The 19,626-nt window shown below is 46.5% G+C and overlaps 10 non-coding genes and 1 pseudogene across 10 annotated transcripts; all 11 read left to right on the top strand.

The window, feature by feature from the left end:
- Positions 1–524: 524 nt before the first annotated feature.
- On the top strand, positions 525–696 carry LOC141079468 (U2 spliceosomal RNA; annotated as a pseudogene).
- A 1,572-nt stretch (positions 697–2,268) lies between these two features.
- On the top strand, positions 2,269–2,459 carry LOC141079474 (U2 spliceosomal RNA). The gene has a single exon (XR_012228409.1). It is a non-coding gene; the product is annotated as a U2 spliceosomal RNA (small nuclear RNA).
- A 1,575-nt stretch (positions 2,460–4,034) lies between these two features.
- On the top strand, positions 4,035–4,225 carry LOC141079473 (U2 spliceosomal RNA). The gene has a single exon (XR_012228408.1). It is a non-coding gene; the product is annotated as a U2 spliceosomal RNA (small nuclear RNA).
- A 1,572-nt stretch (positions 4,226–5,797) lies between these two features.
- Positions 5,798–5,988, top strand: LOC141079472 (U2 spliceosomal RNA). Its single transcript, XR_012228407.1, has one exon. It is a non-coding gene; the product is annotated as a U2 spliceosomal RNA (small nuclear RNA).
- A 1,572-nt stretch (positions 5,989–7,560) lies between these two features.
- Positions 7,561–7,751, top strand: LOC141079471 (U2 spliceosomal RNA). Its single transcript, XR_012228406.1, has one exon. It is a non-coding gene; the product is annotated as a U2 spliceosomal RNA (small nuclear RNA).
- Positions 7,752–9,323: 1,572 nt separating this feature from the next.
- On the top strand, positions 9,324–9,514 carry LOC141079469 (U2 spliceosomal RNA). The gene has a single exon (XR_012228405.1). It is a non-coding gene; the product is annotated as a U2 spliceosomal RNA (small nuclear RNA).
- Positions 9,515–11,086: 1,572 nt separating this feature from the next.
- LOC141079516 (U2 spliceosomal RNA) lies at positions 11,087–11,277 on the top strand. Its single transcript, XR_012228449.1, has one exon. It is a non-coding gene; the product is annotated as a U2 spliceosomal RNA (small nuclear RNA).
- Positions 11,278–12,849: 1,572 nt separating this feature from the next.
- On the top strand, positions 12,850–13,040 carry LOC141079504 (U2 spliceosomal RNA). Its single transcript, XR_012228438.1, has one exon. It is a non-coding gene; the product is annotated as a U2 spliceosomal RNA (small nuclear RNA).
- A 1,572-nt stretch (positions 13,041–14,612) lies between these two features.
- LOC141079492 (U2 spliceosomal RNA) lies at positions 14,613–14,803 on the top strand. Its single transcript, XR_012228426.1, has one exon. It is a non-coding gene; the product is annotated as a U2 spliceosomal RNA (small nuclear RNA).
- A 1,572-nt stretch (positions 14,804–16,375) lies between these two features.
- On the top strand, positions 16,376–16,566 carry LOC141079481 (U2 spliceosomal RNA). The gene has a single exon (XR_012228415.1). It is a non-coding gene; the product is annotated as a U2 spliceosomal RNA (small nuclear RNA).
- A 1,572-nt stretch (positions 16,567–18,138) lies between these two features.
- Positions 18,139–18,329, top strand: LOC141079461 (U2 spliceosomal RNA). Its single transcript, XR_012228399.1, has one exon. It is a non-coding gene; the product is annotated as a U2 spliceosomal RNA (small nuclear RNA).
- The last annotated feature ends 1,297 nt before the right edge of the window (positions 18,330–19,626 follow it).

Below are 19,626 nucleotides of genomic sequence, written 5' to 3'. Positions count from 1 at the left end.
CTTGGCCTGGGCAATAGTGCAAGAATGTGTTCCTGTTAGGTTTTTTCAACATAGAAGGGGATTGTGCAATACTGCAAGATGTCCTAGGACAGGCTGTGTTGGAGAAGAAACTGTTTTACACACCTTTTGGAACTGTTACTATGCCCAAAATGTTTGGAAGGAAGTTGGAAGTCTTTTAAAGTTTGTTACTGGTCTTAAGTTCTTAAATCATGAAGTTGTTTTATATGGAAATTTTACATGTCAGTCCAAAGAAAAAGAACGAGTCATCTGGATAATGATAAATGGTATAAAAAGTGCGCTATGGAAAGTCCGAAATATATTGCTTTTTAAAAAGGATTACATAAGTGAAAATGAATGTATCAAACTAGCATTAAGTGAGATATACATCTATTACCTGTTAGATTTGAAGAGAATTGGGAAAAAACGAGCAAAGAGTCTATGGAACTTTCATCTGTGGAACCTTGTAACATGAACAGATTGAGAAACAAGAGAAATAAAAGAAAGAACAAAAAGTAAAAAAAAGAACAAATAAAAAAGAAAAAATCTGTTCTTATCAGTTTAATATCTGATACGTCCCCTATCTGGGGACCATATATTAAATGGATTTTTAGAACAGGGAGATGGAAAAAGAGCTTGCTCACTTCACTCCACGTATCAGCCCAGTATGGCAGTTTCTCTGGGAATGGTGCACTCACTCTCTTAAGCGGTTTCCAAAGACAGATTGAATTGAAATCGGGATAAGCAAGTAGTGTTTTCAAAGCATGATTTGAATGCTTTTTTCCAATGTCGCCGCTCTGCAATTAGTTTTTCTTGGTCCAAGTTGCACATTTCCAATTCCTTAGCCTTGATTTAACTTGACCAACTCTTCTACTACTACTACTACTACTACTACTCTTATTCACCGCTATATGGGAGGCATTGCACTGTATTCAATGTGTCCGTAAAATAACGATCTATCTTGGCCTTTGCTGTTTGGTAGGTATAGGTGTGACAAGCTGCAGTAATGTGTTTGGCTTTGGATAGCTACATTTCTGCACACCCACCTGCTACAAGGCCTGCAGCCCCTTCGCCTCAGAACTTCCCCAGTCTTAATTCAAGCATTCAATTCCTACCACATCCCTCATGCAATGATATGTCGCTTCATTTTTGAAACATTGTCCCCCTCTTGTGGCCTTCCAACTTTGAAATTTACTGTTCAATTTTGAATTAATTCATATATGAATAAAATGGAAAAGCAACGATTTATCTGGCGAGTTATTTGAATGTTCTGCCTACGTCCACCTGTCTGACAGACGGACGGTATTCTAGTGGCTTGTAGCAGCAGCAGCAGCAGCTAGGTGCGCTGCTTGCCTGCAGTAAATAGGATGTGTCCATCCATGGAACACTGTGATAGGAATCATGCCATTCATAGCACACAATGCTTGGATGTGTTCGACCACGTCTCACAATGGGACCACGTGTCACAATGGGCAGCCCACAGTCTGTAGCAGCTGCGCAGTAGTATTCAGCTTCAGTCTGCTGAGTGAGCCTGAGCAGACAGGTGGGCCATGCTCGCCTCCTGGTTACAATATCTGGCACCAGGAGAGTTAGGCCACGTTCACACGCTGCGGATTCCGCTGCGGATTAATCCGCACGGATTTAGCAAAAACCGCAGATAATCCGCAGGTCCAAAGACCTGCGGATTATCTGCGGTTTTGCCTGCGGTTTGGTCCTGCGGATTCACTATCTCCACAATGGTGGAGATAGGAACCCGCAGCGTTTTCCACAGAAAGAATTGACATGCAATTCTTTCTGCGGATTCAAAACCGCAGCAAATCCGCGCGGTTTTTTCCGCAGCGTCGGCACAGCGTTTTTTTTTACCCATTCAAATGAATGGTACTGTACACCGCAGCTAAAACTGCTGCGTGTCTGTAGCGGCCAATCCGCAGCGTGTGCACACAGCCTTAAAGCAAGACCTTTCATTTAGGGAGGGTAGTAGAGGGGGCGGTGTAGGAGCAGTGCTCCTCTGGCCTCTTTCCTAGTACTGAAGCGCGTTTGACCGTGAGGGGAGGGTGGCCTAACAAAAAAGGGGTTGGCCTATGCAAATTAAAAGCGCGTGGAGTGGAATCCTGGGGGGAAAAAAAAAAAAAAAAAAACAGCCGCCTGCGCTTTTGTTATGCGCCCAGACTTGGTTTGAATGTCTTCCTCAGGGTGGTGTCTGTGTCATTCTCCACAATGGGTGCCTGTCTTAAGCCCTGTGGCCTTGCAAGCGGCAAACCATTTCTGGTTATCGCTTCTCGGCCTTTTGGCTAAGATCAAGTGTAGTATCTGTTCTTATCAGTTTAATATCTGATACGTCCCCTATCTGGGGACCATATATTAAATGGATTTTTAGAACAGGGAGATGGAAAAAGAGCTTGCTCACTTCACTCCACGTATCAGCCCAGTATGGCAGTTTCTCTGGGAATGGTGCACTCACTCTCTTAAGCGGTTTCCAAAGACAGATTGAATTGAAATCGGGATAAGCAAGTAGTGTTTTCAAAGCATGATTTGAATGCTTTTTTCCAATGTCGCCGCTCTGCAATTAGTTTTTCTTGGTCCAAGTTGCACATTTCCAATTCCTTAGCCTTGATTTAACTTGACCAACTCTTCTACTACTACTACTACTACTACTACTACTCTTATTCACCGCTATATGGGAGGCATTGCACTGTATTCAATGTGTCCGTAAAATAACGATCTATCTTGGCCTTTGCTGTTTGGTAGGTATAGGTGTGACAAGCTGCAGTAATGTGTTTGGCTTTGGATAGCTACATTTCTGCACACCCACCTGCTACAAGGCCTGCAGCCCCTTCGCCTCAGAACTTCCCCAGTCTTAATTCAAGCATTCAATTCCTACCACATCCCTCATGCAATGATATGTCGCTTCATTTTTGAAACATTGTCCCCCTCTTGTGGCCTTCCAACTTTGAAATTTACTGTTCAATTTTGAATTAATTCATATATGAATAAAATGGAAAAGCAACGATTTATCTGGCGAGTTATTTGAATGTTCTGCCTACGTCCACCTGTCTGACAGACGGACGGTATTCTAGTGGCTTGTAGCAGCAGCAGCAGCAGCTAGGTGCGCTGCTTGCCTGCAGTAAATAGGATGTGTCCATCCATGGAACACTGTGATAGGAATCATGCCATTCATAGCACACAATGCTTGGATGTGTTCGACCACGTCTCACAATGGGACCACGTGTCACAATGGGCAGCCCACAGTCTGTAGCAGCTGCGCAGTAGTATTCAGCTTCAGTCTGCTGAGTGAGCCTGAGCAGACAGGTGGGCCATGCTCGCCTCCTGGTTACAATATCTGGCACCAGGAGAGTTAGGCCACGTTCACACGCTGCGGATTCCGCTGCGGATTAATCCGCACGGATTTAGCAAAAACCGCAGATAATCCGCAGGTCCAAAGACCTGCGGATTATCTGCGGTTTTGCCTGCGGTTTGGTCCTGCGGATTCACTATCTCCACAATGGTGGAGATAGGAACCCGCAGCGTTTTCCACAGAAAGAATTGACATGCAATTCTTTCTGCGGATTCAAAACCGCAGCAAATCCGCGCGGTTTTTTCCGCAGCGTCGGCACAGCGTTTTTTTTTACCCATTCAAATGAATGGTACTGTACACCGCAGCTAAAACTGCTGCGTGTCTGTAGCGGCCAATCCGCAGCGTGTGCACACAGCCTTAAAGCAAGACCTTTCATTTAGGGAGGGTAGTAGAGGGGGCGGTGTAGGAGCAGTGCTCCTCTGGCCTCTTTCCTAGTACTGAAGCGCGTTTGACCGTGAGGGGAGGGTGGCCTAACAAAAAAGGGGTTGGCCTATGCAAATTAAAAGCGCGTGGAGTGGAATCCTGGGGGGAAAAAAAAAAAAAAAAAAACAGCCGCCTGCGCTTTTGTTATGCGCCCAGACTTGGTTTGAATGTCTTCCTCAGGGTGGTGTCTGTGTCATTCTCCACAATGGGTGCCTGTCTTAAGCCCTGTGGCCTTGCAAGCGGCAAACCATTTCTGGTTATCGCTTCTCGGCCTTTTGGCTAAGATCAAGTGTAGTATCTGTTCTTATCAGTTTAATATCTGATACGTCCCCTATCTGGGGACCATATATTAAATGGATTTTTAGAACAGGGAGATGGAAAAAGAGCTTGCTCACTTCACTCCACGTATCAGCCCAGTATGGCAGTTTCTCTGGGAATGGTGCACTCACTCTCTTAAGCGGTTTCCAAAGACAGATTGAATTGAAATCGGGATAAGCAAGTAGTGTTTTCAAAGCATGATTTGAATGCTTTTTTCCAATGTCGCCGCTCTGCAATTAGTTTTTCTTGGTCCAAGTTGCACATTTCCAATTCCTTAGCCTTGATTTAACTTGACCAACTCTTCTACTACTACTACTACTACTACTACTCTTATTCACCGCTATATGGGAGGCATTGCACTGTATTCAATGTGTCCGTAAAATAACGATCTATCTTGGCCTTTGCTGTTTGGTAGGTATAGGTGTGACAAGCTGCAGTAATGTGTTTGGCTTTGGATAGCTACATTTCTGCACACCCACCTGCTACAAGGCCTGCAGCCCCTTCGCCTCAGAACTTCCCCAGTCTTAATTCAAGCATTCAATTCCTACCACATCCCTCATGCAATGATATGTCGCTTCATTTTTGAAACATTGTCCCCCTCTTGTGGCCTTCCAACTTTGAAATTTACTGTTCAATTTTGAATTAATTCATATATGAATAAAATGGAAAAGCAACGATTTATCTGGCGAGTTATTTGAATGTTCTGCCTACGTCCACCTGTCTGACAGACGGACGGTATTCTAGTGGCTTGTAGCAGCAGCAGCAGCAGCTAGGTGCGCTGCTTGCCTGCAGTAAATAGGATGTGTCCATCCATGGAACACTGTGATAGGAATCATGCCATTCATAGCACACAATGCTTGGATGTGTTCGACCACGTCTCACAATGGGACCACGTGTCACAATGGGCAGCCCACAGTCTGTAGCAGCTGCGCAGTAGTATTCAGCTTCAGTCTGCTGAGTGAGCCTGAGCAGACAGGTGGGCCATGCTCGCCTCCTGGTTACAATATCTGGCACCAGGAGAGTTAGGCCACGTTCACACGCTGCGGATTCCGCTGCGGATTAATCCGCACGGATTTAGCAAAAACCGCAGATAATCCGCAGGTCCAAAGACCTGCGGATTATCTGCGGTTTTGCCTGCGGTTTGGTCCTGCGGATTCACTATCTCCACAATGGTGGAGATAGGAACCCGCAGCGTTTTCCACAGAAAGAATTGACATGCAATTCTTTCTGCGGATTCAAAACCGCAGCAAATCCGCGCGGTTTTTTCCGCAGCGTCGGCACAGCGTTTTTTTTTACCCATTCAAATGAATGGTACTGTACACCGCAGCTAAAACTGCTGCGTGTCTGTAGCGGCCAATCCGCAGCGTGTGCACACAGCCTTAAAGCAAGACCTTTCATTTAGGGAGGGTAGTAGAGGGGGCGGTGTAGGAGCAGTGCTCCTCTGGCCTCTTTCCTAGTACTGAAGCGCGTTTGACCGTGAGGGGAGGGTGGCCTAACAAAAAAGGGGTTGGCCTATGCAAATTAAAAGCGCGTGGAGTGGAATCCTGGGGGGAAAAAAAAAAAAAAAAAAACAGCCGCCTGCGCTTTTGTTATGCGCCCAGACTTGGTTTGAATGTCTTCCTCAGGGTGGTGTCTGTGTCATTCTCCACAATGGGTGCCTGTCTTAAGCCCTGTGGCCTTGCAAGCGGCAAACCATTTCTGGTTATCGCTTCTCGGCCTTTTGGCTAAGATCAAGTGTAGTATCTGTTCTTATCAGTTTAATATCTGATACGTCCCCTATCTGGGGACCATATATTAAATGGATTTTTAGAACAGGGAGATGGAAAAAGAGCTTGCTCACTTCACTCCACGTATCAGCCCAGTATGGCAGTTTCTCTGGGAATGGTGCACTCACTCTCTTAAGCGGTTTCCAAAGACAGATTGAATTGAAATCGGGATAAGCAAGTAGTGTTTTCAAAGCATGATTTGAATGCTTTTTTCCAATGTCGCCGCTCTGCAATTAGTTTTTCTTGGTCCAAGTTGCACATTTCCAATTCCTTAGCCTTGATTTAACTTGACCAACTCTTCTACTACTACTACTACTACTACTACTCTTATTCACCGCTATATGGGAGGCATTGCACTGTATTCAATGTGTCCGTAAAATAACGATCTATCTTGGCCTTTGCTGTTTGGTAGGTATAGGTGTGACAAGCTGCAGTAATGTGTTTGGCTTTGGATAGCTACATTTCTGCACACCCACCTGCTACAAGGCCTGCAGCCCCTTCGCCTCAGAACTTCCCCAGTCTTAATTCAAGCATTCAATTCCTACCACATCCCTCATGCAATGATATGTCGCTTCATTTTTGAAACATTGTCCCCCTCTTGTGGCCTTCCAACTTTGAAATTTACTGTTCAATTTTGAATTAATTCATATATGAATAAAATGGAAAAGCAACGATTTATCTGGCGAGTTATTTGAATGTTCTGCCTACGTCCACCTGTCTGACAGACGGACGGTATTCTAGTGGCTTGTAGCAGCAGCAGCAGCAGCTAGGTGCGCTGCTTGCCTGCAGTAAATAGGATGTGTCCATCCATGGAACACTGTGATAGGAATCATGCCATTCATAGCACACAATGCTTGGATGTGTTCGACCACGTCTCACAATGGGACCACGTGTCACAATGGGCAGCCCACAGTCTGTAGCAGCTGCGCAGTAGTATTCAGCTTCAGTCTGCTGAGTGAGCCTGAGCAGACAGGTGGGCCATGCTCGCCTCCTGGTTACAATATCTGGCACCAGGAGAGTTAGGCCACGTTCACACGCTGCGGATTCCGCTGCGGATTAATCCGCACGGATTTAGCAAAAACCGCAGATAATCCGCAGGTCCAAAGACCTGCGGATTATCTGCGGTTTTGCCTGCGGTTTGGTCCTGCGGATTCACTATCTCCACAATGGTGGAGATAGGAACCCGCAGCGTTTTCCACAGAAAGAATTGACATGCAATTCTTTCTGCGGATTCAAAACCGCAGCAAATCCGCGCGGTTTTTTCCGCAGCGTCGGCACAGCGTTTTTTTTTACCCATTCAAATGAATGGTACTGTACACCGCAGCTAAAACTGCTGCGTGTCTGTAGCGGCCAATCCGCAGCGTGTGCACACAGCCTTAAAGCAAGACCTTTCATTTAGGGAGGGTAGTAGAGGGGGCGGTGTAGGAGCAGTGCTCCTCTGGCCTCTTTCCTAGTACTGAAGCGCGTTTGACCGTGAGGGGAGGGTGGCCTAACAAAAAAGGGGTTGGCCTATGCAAATTAAAAGCGCGTGGAGTGGAATCCTGGGGGGAAAAAAAAAAAAAAAAAAACAGCCGCCTGCGCTTTTGTTATGCGCCCAGACTTGGTTTGAATGTCTTCCTCAGGGTGGTGTCTGTGTCATTCTCCACAATGGGTGCCTGTCTTAAGCCCTGTGGCCTTGCAAGCGGCAAACCATTTCTGGTTATCGCTTCTCGGCCTTTTGGCTAAGATCAAGTGTAGTATCTGTTCTTATCAGTTTAATATCTGATACGTCCCCTATCTGGGGACCATATATTAAATGGATTTTTAGAACAGGGAGATGGAAAAAGAGCTTGCTCACTTCACTCCACGTATCAGCCCAGTATGGCAGTTTCTCTGGGAATGGTGCACTCACTCTCTTAAGCGGTTTCCAAAGACAGATTGAATTGAAATCGGGATAAGCAAGTAGTGTTTTCAAAGCATGATTTGAATGCTTTTTTCCAATGTCGCCGCTCTGCAATTAGTTTTTCTTGGTCCAAGTTGCACATTTCCAATTCCTTAGCCTTGATTTAACTTGACCAACTCTTCTACTACTACTACTACTACTACTACTCTTATTCACCGCTATATGGGAGGCATTGCACTGTATTCAATGTGTCCGTAAAATAACGATCTATCTTGGCCTTTGCTGTTTGGTAGGTATAGGTGTGACAAGCTGCAGTAATGTGTTTGGCTTTGGATAGCTACATTTCTGCACACCCACCTGCTACAAGGCCTGCAGCCCCTTCGCCTCAGAACTTCCCCAGTCTTAATTCAAGCATTCAATTCCTACCACATCCCTCATGCAATGATATGTCGCTTCATTTTTGAAACATTGTCCCCCTCTTGTGGCCTTCCAACTTTGAAATTTACTGTTCAATTTTGAATTAATTCATATATGAATAAAATGGAAAAGCAACGATTTATCTGGCGAGTTATTTGAATGTTCTGCCTACGTCCACCTGTCTGACAGACGGACGGTATTCTAGTGGCTTGTAGCAGCAGCAGCAGCAGCTAGGTGCGCTGCTTGCCTGCAGTAAATAGGATGTGTCCATCCATGGAACACTGTGATAGGAATCATGCCATTCATAGCACACAATGCTTGGATGTGTTCGACCACGTCTCACAATGGGACCACGTGTCACAATGGGCAGCCCACAGTCTGTAGCAGCTGCGCAGTAGTATTCAGCTTCAGTCTGCTGAGTGAGCCTGAGCAGACAGGTGGGCCATGCTCGCCTCCTGGTTACAATATCTGGCACCAGGAGAGTTAGGCCACGTTCACACGCTGCGGATTCCGCTGCGGATTAATCCGCACGGATTTAGCAAAAACCGCAGATAATCCGCAGGTCCAAAGACCTGCGGATTATCTGCGGTTTTGCCTGCGGTTTGGTCCTGCGGATTCACTATCTCCACAATGGTGGAGATAGGAACCCGCAGCGTTTTCCACAGAAAGAATTGACATGCAATTCTTTCTGCGGATTCAAAACCGCAGCAAATCCGCGCGGTTTTTTCCGCAGCGTCGGCACAGCGTTTTTTTTTACCCATTCAAATGAATGGTACTGTACACCGCAGCTAAAACTGCTGCGTGTCTGTAGCGGCCAATCCGCAGCGTGTGCACACAGCCTTAAAGCAAGACCTTTCATTTAGGGAGGGTAGTAGAGGGGGCGGTGTAGGAGCAGTGCTCCTCTGGCCTCTTTCCTAGTACTGAAGCGCGTTTGACCGTGAGGGGAGGGTGGCCTAACAAAAAAGGGGTTGGCCTATGCAAATTAAAAGCGCGTGGAGTGGAATCCTGGGGGGAAAAAAAAAAAAAAAAAAACAGCCGCCTGCGCTTTTGTTATGCGCCCAGACTTGGTTTGAATGTCTTCCTCAGGGTGGTGTCTGTGTCATTCTCCACAATGGGTGCCTGTCTTAAGCCCTGTGGCCTTGCAAGCGGCAAACCATTTCTGGTTATCGCTTCTCGGCCTTTTGGCTAAGATCAAGTGTAGTATCTGTTCTTATCAGTTTAATATCTGATACGTCCCCTATCTGGGGACCATATATTAAATGGATTTTTAGAACAGGGAGATGGAAAAAGAGCTTGCTCACTTCACTCCACGTATCAGCCCAGTATGGCAGTTTCTCTGGGAATGGTGCACTCACTCTCTTAAGCGGTTTCCAAAGACAGATTGAATTGAAATCGGGATAAGCAAGTAGTGTTTTCAAAGCATGATTTGAATGCTTTTTTCCAATGTCGCCGCTCTGCAATTAGTTTTTCTTGGTCCAAGTTGCACATTTCCAATTCCTTAGCCTTGATTTAACTTGACCAACTCTTCTACTACTACTACTACTACTACTACTCTTATTCACCGCTATATGGGAGGCATTGCACTGTATTCAATGTGTCCGTAAAATAACGATCTATCTTGGCCTTTGCTGTTTGGTAGGTATAGGTGTGACAAGCTGCAGTAATGTGTTTGGCTTTGGATAGCTACATTTCTGCACACCCACCTGCTACAAGGCCTGCAGCCCCTTCGCCTCAGAACTTCCCCAGTCTTAATTCAAGCATTCAATTCCTACCACATCCCTCATGCAATGATATGTCGCTTCATTTTTGAAACATTGTCCCCCTCTTGTGGCCTTCCAACTTTGAAATTTACTGTTCAATTTTGAATTAATTCATATATGAATAAAATGGAAAAGCAACGATTTATCTGGCGAGTTATTTGAATGTTCTGCCTACGTCCACCTGTCTGACAGACGGACGGTATTCTAGTGGCTTGTAGCAGCAGCAGCAGCAGCTAGGTGCGCTGCTTGCCTGCAGTAAATAGGATGTGTCCATCCATGGAACACTGTGATAGGAATCATGCCATTCATAGCACACAATGCTTGGATGTGTTCGACCACGTCTCACAATGGGACCACGTGTCACAATGGGCAGCCCACAGTCTGTAGCAGCTGCGCAGTAGTATTCAGCTTCAGTCTGCTGAGTGAGCCTGAGCAGACAGGTGGGCCATGCTCGCCTCCTGGTTACAATATCTGGCACCAGGAGAGTTAGGCCACGTTCACACGCTGCGGATTCCGCTGCGGATTAATCCGCACGGATTTAGCAAAAACCGCAGATAATCCGCAGGTCCAAAGACCTGCGGATTATCTGCGGTTTTGCCTGCGGTTTGGTCCTGCGGATTCACTATCTCCACAATGGTGGAGATAGGAACCCGCAGCGTTTTCCACAGAAAGAATTGACATGCAATTCTTTCTGCGGATTCAAAACCGCAGCAAATCCGCGCGGTTTTTTCCGCAGCGTCGGCACAGCGTTTTTTTTTACCCATTCAAATGAATGGTACTGTACACCGCAGCTAAAACTGCTGCGTGTCTGTAGCGGCCAATCCGCAGCGTGTGCACACAGCCTTAAAGCAAGACCTTTCATTTAGGGAGGGTAGTAGAGGGGGCGGTGTAGGAGCAGTGCTCCTCTGGCCTCTTTCCTAGTACTGAAGCGCGTTTGACCGTGAGGGGAGGGTGGCCTAACAAAAAAGGGGTTGGCCTATGCAAATTAAAAGCGCGTGGAGTGGAATCCTGGGGGGAAAAAAAAAAAAAAAAAAACAGCCGCCTGCGCTTTTGTTATGCGCCCAGACTTGGTTTGAATGTCTTCCTCAGGGTGGTGTCTGTGTCATTCTCCACAATGGGTGCCTGTCTTAAGCCCTGTGGCCTTGCAAGCGGCAAACCATTTCTGGTTATCGCTTCTCGGCCTTTTGGCTAAGATCAAGTGTAGTATCTGTTCTTATCAGTTTAATATCTGATACGTCCCCTATCTGGGGACCATATATTAAATGGATTTTTAGAACAGGGAGATGGAAAAAGAGCTTGCTCACTTCACTCCACGTATCAGCCCAGTATGGCAGTTTCTCTGGGAATGGTGCACTCACTCTCTTAAGCGGTTTCCAAAGACAGATTGAATTGAAATCGGGATAAGCAAGTAGTGTTTTCAAAGCATGATTTGAATGCTTTTTTCCAATGTCGCCGCTCTGCAATTAGTTTTTCTTGGTCCAAGTTGCACATTTCCAATTCCTTAGCCTTGATTTAACTTGACCAACTCTTCTACTACTACTACTACTACTACTACTCTTATTCACCGCTATATGGGAGGCATTGCACTGTATTCAATGTGTCCGTAAAATAACGATCTATCTTGGCCTTTGCTGTTTGGTAGGTATAGGTGTGACAAGCTGCAGTAATGTGTTTGGCTTTGGATAGCTACATTTCTGCACACCCACCTGCTACAAGGCCTGCAGCCCCTTCGCCTCAGAACTTCCCCAGTCTTAATTCAAGCATTCAATTCCTACCACATCCCTCATGCAATGATATGTCGCTTCATTTTTGAAACATTGTCCCCCTCTTGTGGCCTTCCAACTTTGAAATTTACTGTTCAATTTTGAATTAATTCATATATGAATAAAATGGAAAAGCAACGATTTATCTGGCGAGTTATTTGAATGTTCTGCCTACGTCCACCTGTCTGACAGACGGACGGTATTCTAGTGGCTTGTAGCAGCAGCAGCAGCAGCTAGGTGCGCTGCTTGCCTGCAGTAAATAGGATGTGTCCATCCATGGAACACTGTGATAGGAATCATGCCATTCATAGCACACAATGCTTGGATGTGTTCGACCACGTCTCACAATGGGACCACGTGTCACAATGGGCAGCCCACAGTCTGTAGCAGCTGCGCAGTAGTATTCAGCTTCAGTCTGCTGAGTGAGCCTGAGCAGACAGGTGGGCCATGCTCGCCTCCTGGTTACAATATCTGGCACCAGGAGAGTTAGGCCACGTTCACACGCTGCGGATTCCGCTGCGGATTAATCCGCACGGATTTAGCAAAAACCGCAGATAATCCGCAGGTCCAAAGACCTGCGGATTATCTGCGGTTTTGCCTGCGGTTTGGTCCTGCGGATTCACTATCTCCACAATGGTGGAGATAGGAACCCGCAGCGTTTTCCACAGAAAGAATTGACATGCAATTCTTTCTGCGGATTCAAAACCGCAGCAAATCCGCGCGGTTTTTTCCGCAGCGTCGGCACAGCGTTTTTTTTTACCCATTCAAATGAATGGTACTGTACACCGCAGCTAAAACTGCTGCGTGTCTGTAGCGGCCAATCCGCAGCGTGTGCACACAGCCTTAAAGCAAGACCTTTCATTTAGGGAGGGTAGTAGAGGGGGCGGTGTAGGAGCAGTGCTCCTCTGGCCTCTTTCCTAGTACTGAAGCGCGTTTGACCGTGAGGGGAGGGTGGCCTAACAAAAAAGGGGTTGGCCTATGCAAATTAAAAGCGCGTGGAGTGGAATCCTGGGGGGAAAAAAAAAAAAAAAAAAACAGCCGCCTGCGCTTTTGTTATGCGCCCAGACTTGGTTTGAATGTCTTCCTCAGGGTGGTGTCTGTGTCATTCTCCACAATGGGTGCCTGTCTTAAGCCCTGTGGCCTTGCAAGCGGCAAACCATTTCTGGTTATCGCTTCTCGGCCTTTTGGCTAAGATCAAGTGTAGTATCTGTTCTTATCAGTTTAATATCTGATACGTCCCCTATCTGGGGACCATATATTAAATGGATTTTTAGAACAGGGAGATGGAAAAAGAGCTTGCTCACTTCACTCCACGTATCAGCCCAGTATGGCAGTTTCTCTGGGAATGGTGCACTCACTCTCTTAAGCGGTTTCCAAAGACAGATTGAATTGAAATCGGGATAAGCAAGTAGTGTTTTCAAAGCATGATTTGAATGCTTTTTTCCAATGTCGCCGCTCTGCAATTAGTTTTTCTTGGTCCAAGTTGCACATTTCCAATTCCTTAGCCTTGATTTAACTTGACCAACTCTTCTACTACTACTACTACTACTACTACTCTTATTCACCGCTATATGGGAGGCATTGCACTGTATTCAATGTGTCCGTAAAATAACGATCTATCTTGGCCTTTGCTGTTTGGTAGGTATAGGTGTGACAAGCTGCAGTAATGTGTTTGGCTTTGGATAGCTACATTTCTGCACACCCACCTGCTACAAGGCCTGCAGCCCCTTCGCCTCAGAACTTCCCCAGTCTTAATTCAAGCATTCAATTCCTACCACATCCCTCATGCAATGATATGTCGCTTCATTTTTGAAACATTGTCCCCCTCTTGTGGCCTTCCAACTTTGAAATTTACTGTTCAATTTTGAATTAATTCATATATGAATAAAATGGAAAAGCAACGATTTATCTGGCGAGTTATTTGAATGTTCTGCCTACGTCCACCTGTCTGACAGACGGACGGTATTCTAGTGGCTTGTAGCAGCAGCAGCAGCAGCTAGGTGCGCTGCTTGCCTGCAGTAAATAGGATGTGTCCATCCATGGAACACTGTGATAGGAATCATGCCATTCATAGCACACAATGCTTGGATGTGTTCGACCACGTCTCACAATGGGACCACGTGTCACAATGGGCAGCCCACAGTCTGTAGCAGCTGCGCAGTAGTATTCAGCTTCAGTCTGCTGAGTGAGCCTGAGCAGACAGGTGGGCCATGCTCGCCTCCTGGTTACAATATCTGGCACCAGGAGAGTTAGGCCACGTTCACACGCTGCGGATTCCGCTGCGGATTAATCCGCACGGATTTAGCAAAAACCGCAGATAATCCGCAGGTCCAAAGACCTGCGGATTATCTGCGGTTTTGCCTGCGGTTTGGTCCTGCGGATTCACTATCTCCACAATGGTGGAGATAGGAACCCGCAGCGTTTTCCACAGAAAGAATTGACATGCAATTCTTTCTGCGGATTCAAAACCGCAGCAAATCCGCGCGGTTTTTTCCGCAGCGTCGGCACAGCGTTTTTTTTTACCCATTCAAATGAATGGTACTGTACACCGCAGCTAAAACTGCTGCGTGTCTGTAGCGGCCAATCCGCAGCGTGTGCACACAGCCTTAAAGCAAGACCTTTCATTTAGGGAGGGTAGTAGAGGGGGCGGTGTAGGAGCAGTGCTCCTCTGGCCTCTTTCCTAGTACTGAAGCGCGTTTGACCGTGAGGGGAGGGTGGCCTAACAAAAAAGGGGTTGGCCTATGCAAATTAAAAGCGCGTGGAGTGGAATCCTGGGGGGAAAAAAAAAAAAAAAAAAACAGCCGCCTGCGCTTTTGTTATGCGCCCAGACTTGGTTTGAATGTCTTCCTCAGGGTGGTGTCTGTGTCATTCTCCACAATGGGTGCCTGTCTTAAGCCCTGTGGCCTTGCAAGCGGCAAACCATTTCTGGTTATCGCTTCTCGGCCTTTTGGCTAAGATCAAGTGTAGTATCTGTTCTTATCAGTTTAATATCTGATACGTCCCCTATCTGGGGACCATATATTAAATGGATTTTTAGAACAGGGAGATGGAAAAAGAGCTTGCTCACTTCACTCCACGTATCAGCCCAGTATGGCAGTTTCTCTGGGAATGGTGCACTCACTCTCTTAAGCGGTTTCCAAAGACAGATTGAATTGAAATCGGGATAAGCAAGTAGTGTTTTCAAAGCATGATTTGAATGCTTTTTTCCAATGTCGCCGCTCTGCAATTAGTTTTTCTTGGTCCAAGTTGCACATTTCCAATTCCTTAGCCTTGATTTAACTTGACCAACTCTTCTACTACTACTACTACTACTACTACTCTTATTCACCGCTATATGGGAGGCATTGCACTGTATTCAATGTGTCCGTAAAATAACGATCTATCTTGGCCTTTGCTGTTTGGTAGGTATAGGTGTGACAAGCTGCAGTAATGTGTTTGGCTTTGGATAGCTACATTTCTGCACACCCACCTGCTACAAGGCCTGCAGCCCCTTCGCCTCAGAACTTCCCCAGTCTTAATTCAAGCATTCAATTCCTACCACATCCCTCATGCAATGATATGTCGCTTCATTTTTGAAACATTGTCCCCCTCTTGTGGCCTTCCAACTTTGAAATTTACTGTTCAATTTTGAATTAATTCATATATGAATAAAATGGAAAAGCAACGATTTATCTGGCGAGTTATTTGAATGTTCTGCCTACGTCCACCTGTCTGACAGACGGACGGTATTCTAGTGGCTTGTAGCAGCAGCAGCAGCAGCTAGGTGCGCTGCTTGCCTGCAGTAAATAGGATGTGTCCATCCATGGAACACTGTGATAGGAATCATGCCATTCATAGCACACAATGCTTGGATGTGTTCGACCACGTCTCACAATGGGACCACGTGTCACAATGGGCAGCCCACAGTCTGTAGCAGCTGCGCAGTAGTATTCAGCTTCAGTCTGCTGAGTGAGCCTGAGCAGACAGGTGGGCCATGCTCGCCTCCTGGTTACAATATCTGGCACCAGGAGAGTTAGGCCACGTTCACACGCTGCGGATTCCGCTGCGGATTAATCCGCACGGATTTAGCAAAAACCGCAGATAATCCGCAGGTCCAAAGACCTGCGGATTATCTGCGGTTTTGCCTGCGGTTTGGTCCTGCGGATTCACTATCTCCACAATGGTGGAGATAGGAACCCGCAGCGTTTTCCACAGAAAGAATTGACATGCAATTCTTTCTGCGGATTCAAAACCGCAGCAAATCCGCGCGGTTTTTTCCGCAGCGTCGGCACAGCGTTTTTTTTTACCCATTCAAATGAATGGTACTGTACACCGCAGCTAAAACTGCTGCGTGTCTGTAGCGGCCAATCCGCAGCGTGTGCACACAGCCTTAAAGCAAGACCTTTCATTTAGGGAGGGTAGTAGAGGGGGCGGTGTAGGAGCAGTGCTCCTCTGGCCTCTTTCCTAGTACTGAAGCGCGTTTGACCGTGAGGGGAGGGTGGCCTAACAAAAAAGGGGTTGGCCTATGCAAATTAAAAGCGCGTGGAGTGGAATCCTGGGGGGAAAAAAAAAAAAAAAAAAACAGCCGCCTGCGCTTTTGTTATGCGCCCAGACTTGGTTTGAATGTCTTCCTCAGGGTGGTGTCTGTGTCATTCTCCACAATGGGTGCCTGTCTTAAGCCCTGTGGCCTTGCAAGCGGCAAACCATTTCTGGTTATCGCTTCTCGGCCTTTTGGCTAAGATCAAGTGTAGTATCTGTTCTTATCAGTTTAATATCTGATACGTCCCCTATCTGGGGACCATATATTAAATGGATTTTTAGAACAGGGAGATGGAAAAAGAGCTTGCTCACTTCACTCCACGTATCAGCCCAGTATGGCAGTTTCTCTGGGAATGGTGCACTCACTCTCTTAAGCGGTTTCCAAAGACAGATTGAATTGAAATCGGGATAAGCAAGTAGTGTTTTCAAAGCATGATTTGAATGCTTTTTTCCAATGTCGCCGCTCTGCAATTAGTTTTTCTTGGTCCAAGTTGCACATTTCCAATTCCTTAGCCTTGATTTAACTTGACCAACTCTTCTACTACTACTACTACTACTACTACTCTTATTCACCGCTATATGGGAGGCATTGCACTGTATTCAATGTGTCCGTAAAATAACGATCTATCTTGGCCTTTGCTGTTTGGTAGGTATAGGTGTGACAAGCTGCAGTAATGTGTTTGGCTTTGGATAGCTACATTTCTGCACACCCACCTGCTACAAGGCCTGCAGCCCCTTCGCCTCAGAACTTCCCCAGTCTTAATTCAAGCATTCAATTCCTACCACATCCCTCATGCAATGATATGTCGCTTCATTTTTGAAACATTGTCCCCCTCTTGTGGCCTTCCAACTTTGAAATTTACTGTTCAATTTTGAATTAATTCATATATGAATAAAATGGAAAAGCAACGATTTATCTGGCGAGTTATTTGAATGTTCTGCCTACGTCCACCTGTCTGACAGACGGACGGTATTCTAGTGGCTTGTAGCAGCAGCAGCAGCAGCTAGGTGCGCTGCTTGCCTGCAGTAAATAGGATGTGTCCATCCATGGAACACTGTGATAGGAATCATGCCATTCATAGCACACAATGCTTGGATGTGTTCGACCACGTCTCACAATGGGACCACGTGTCACAATGGGCAGCCCACAGTCTGTAGCAGCTGCGCAGTAGTATTCAGCTTCAGTCTGCTGAGTGAGCCTGAGCAGACAGGTGGGCCATGCTCGCCTCCTGGTTACAATATCTGGCACCAGGAGAGTTAGGCCACGTTCACACGCTGCGGATTCCGCTGCGGATTAATCCGCACGGATTTAGCAAAAACCGCAGATAATCCGCAGGTCCAAAGACCTGCGGATTATCTGCGGTTTTGCCTGCGGTTTGGTCCTGCGGATTCACTATCTCCACAATGGTGGAGATAGGAACCCGCAGCGTTTTCCACAGAAAGAATTGACATGCAATTCTTTCTGCGGATTCAAAACCGCAGCAAATCCGCGCGGTTTTTTCCGCAGCGTCGGCACAGCGTTTTTTTTTACCCATTCAAATGAATGGTACTGTACACCGCAGCTAAAACTGCTGCGTGTCTGTAGCGGCCAATCCGCAGCGTGTGCACACAGCCTTAAAGCAAGACCTTTCATTTAGGGAGGGTAGTAGAGGGGGCGGTGTAGGAGCAGTGCTCCTCTGGCCTCTTTCCTAGTACTGAAGCGCGTTTGACCGTGAGGGGAGGGTGGCCTAACAAAAAAGGGGTTGGCCTATGCAAATTAAAAGCGCGTGGAGTGGAATCCTGGGGGGAAAAAAAAAAAAAAAAAAACAGCCGCCTGCGCTTTTGTTATGCGCCCAGACTTGGTTTGAATGTCTTCCTCAGGGTGGTGTCTGTGTCATTCTCCACAATGGGTGCCTGTCTTAAGCCCTGTGGCCTTGCAAGCGGCAAACCATTTCTGGTTATCGCTTCTCGGCCTTTTGGCTAAGATCAAGTGTAGTATCTGTTCTTATCAGTTTAATATCTGATACGTCCCCTATCTGGGGACCATATATTAAATGGATTTTTAGAACAGGGAGATGGAAAAAGAGCTTGCTCACTTCACTCCACGTATCAGCCCAGTATGGCAGTTTCTCTGGGAATGGTGCACTCACTCTCTTAAGCGGTTTCCAAAGACAGATTGAATTGAAATCGGGATAAGCAAGTAGTGTTTTCAAAGCATGATTTGAATGCTTTTTTCCAATGTCGCCGCTCTGCAATTAGTTTTTCTTGGTCCAAGTTGCACATTTCCAATTCCTTAGCCTTGATTTAACTTGACCAACTCTTCTACTACTACTACTACTACTACTACTCTTATTCACCGCTATATGGGAGGCATTGCACTGTATTCAATGTGTCCGTAAAATAACGATCTATCTTGGCCTTTGCTGTTTGGTAGGTATAGGTGTGACAAGCTGCAGTAATGTGTTTGGCTTTGGATAGCTACATTTCTGCACACCCACCTGCTACAAGGCCTGCAGCCCCTTCGCCTCAGAACTTCCCCAGTCTTAATTCAAGCATTCAATTCCTACCACATCCCTCATGCAATGATATGTCGCTTCATTTTTGAAACATTGTCCCCCTCTTGTGGCCTTCCAACTTTGAAATTTACTGTTCAATTTTGAATTAATTCATATATGAATAAAATGGAAAAGCAACGATTTATCTGGCGAGTTATTTGAATGTTCTGCCTACGTCCACCTGTCTGACAGACGGACGGTATTCTAGTGGCTTGTAGCAGCAGCAGCAGCAGCAGCTAGGTGCGCTGCTTGCCTGCAGTAAATAGGATGTGTCCATCCATGGAACACTGTGATAGGAATCATGCCATTCATAGCACACAATGCTTGGATGTGTTCGACCACGTCTCACAATGGGACCACGTGTCACAATGGGCAGCCCACAGTCTGTAGCAGCTGCGCAGTAGTATTCAGCTTCAGTCTGCTGAGTGAGCCTGAGCAGACAGGTGGGCCATGCTCGCCTCCTGGTTACAATATCTGGCACCAGGAGAGTTAGGCCACGTTCACACGCTGCGGATTCCGCTGCGGATTAATCCGCACGGATTTAGCAAAAACCGCAGATAATCCGCAGGTCCAAAGACCTGCGGATTATCTGCGGTTTTGCCTGCGGTTTGGTCCTGCGGATTCACTATCTCCACAATGGTGGAGATAGGAACCCGCAGCGTTTTCCACAGAAAGAATTGACATGCAATTCTTTCTGCGGATTCAAAACCGCAGCAAATCCGCGCGGTTTTTTCCGCAGCGTCGGCACAGCGTTTTTTTTTACCCATTCAAATGAATGGTACTGTACACCGCAGCTAAAACTGCTGCGTGTCTGTAGCGGCCAATCCGCAGCGTGTGCACACAGCCTTAAAGCAAGACCTTTCATTTAGGGAGGGTAGTAGAGGGGGCGGTGT

Source organism: Dendrobates tinctorius, unplaced genomic scaffold, assembly GCF_039654945.1.
Source record: "Dendrobates tinctorius isolate UK_male_01 unplaced genomic scaffold, ASM3965494v1 ptg000672c, whole genome shotgun sequence".
Classification (NCBI taxonomy): Eukaryota; Metazoa; Chordata; class Amphibia; order Anura; family Dendrobatidae; genus Dendrobates; species Dendrobates tinctorius.
This window is presented reverse-complemented; position numbering and strand designations above follow the sequence as displayed.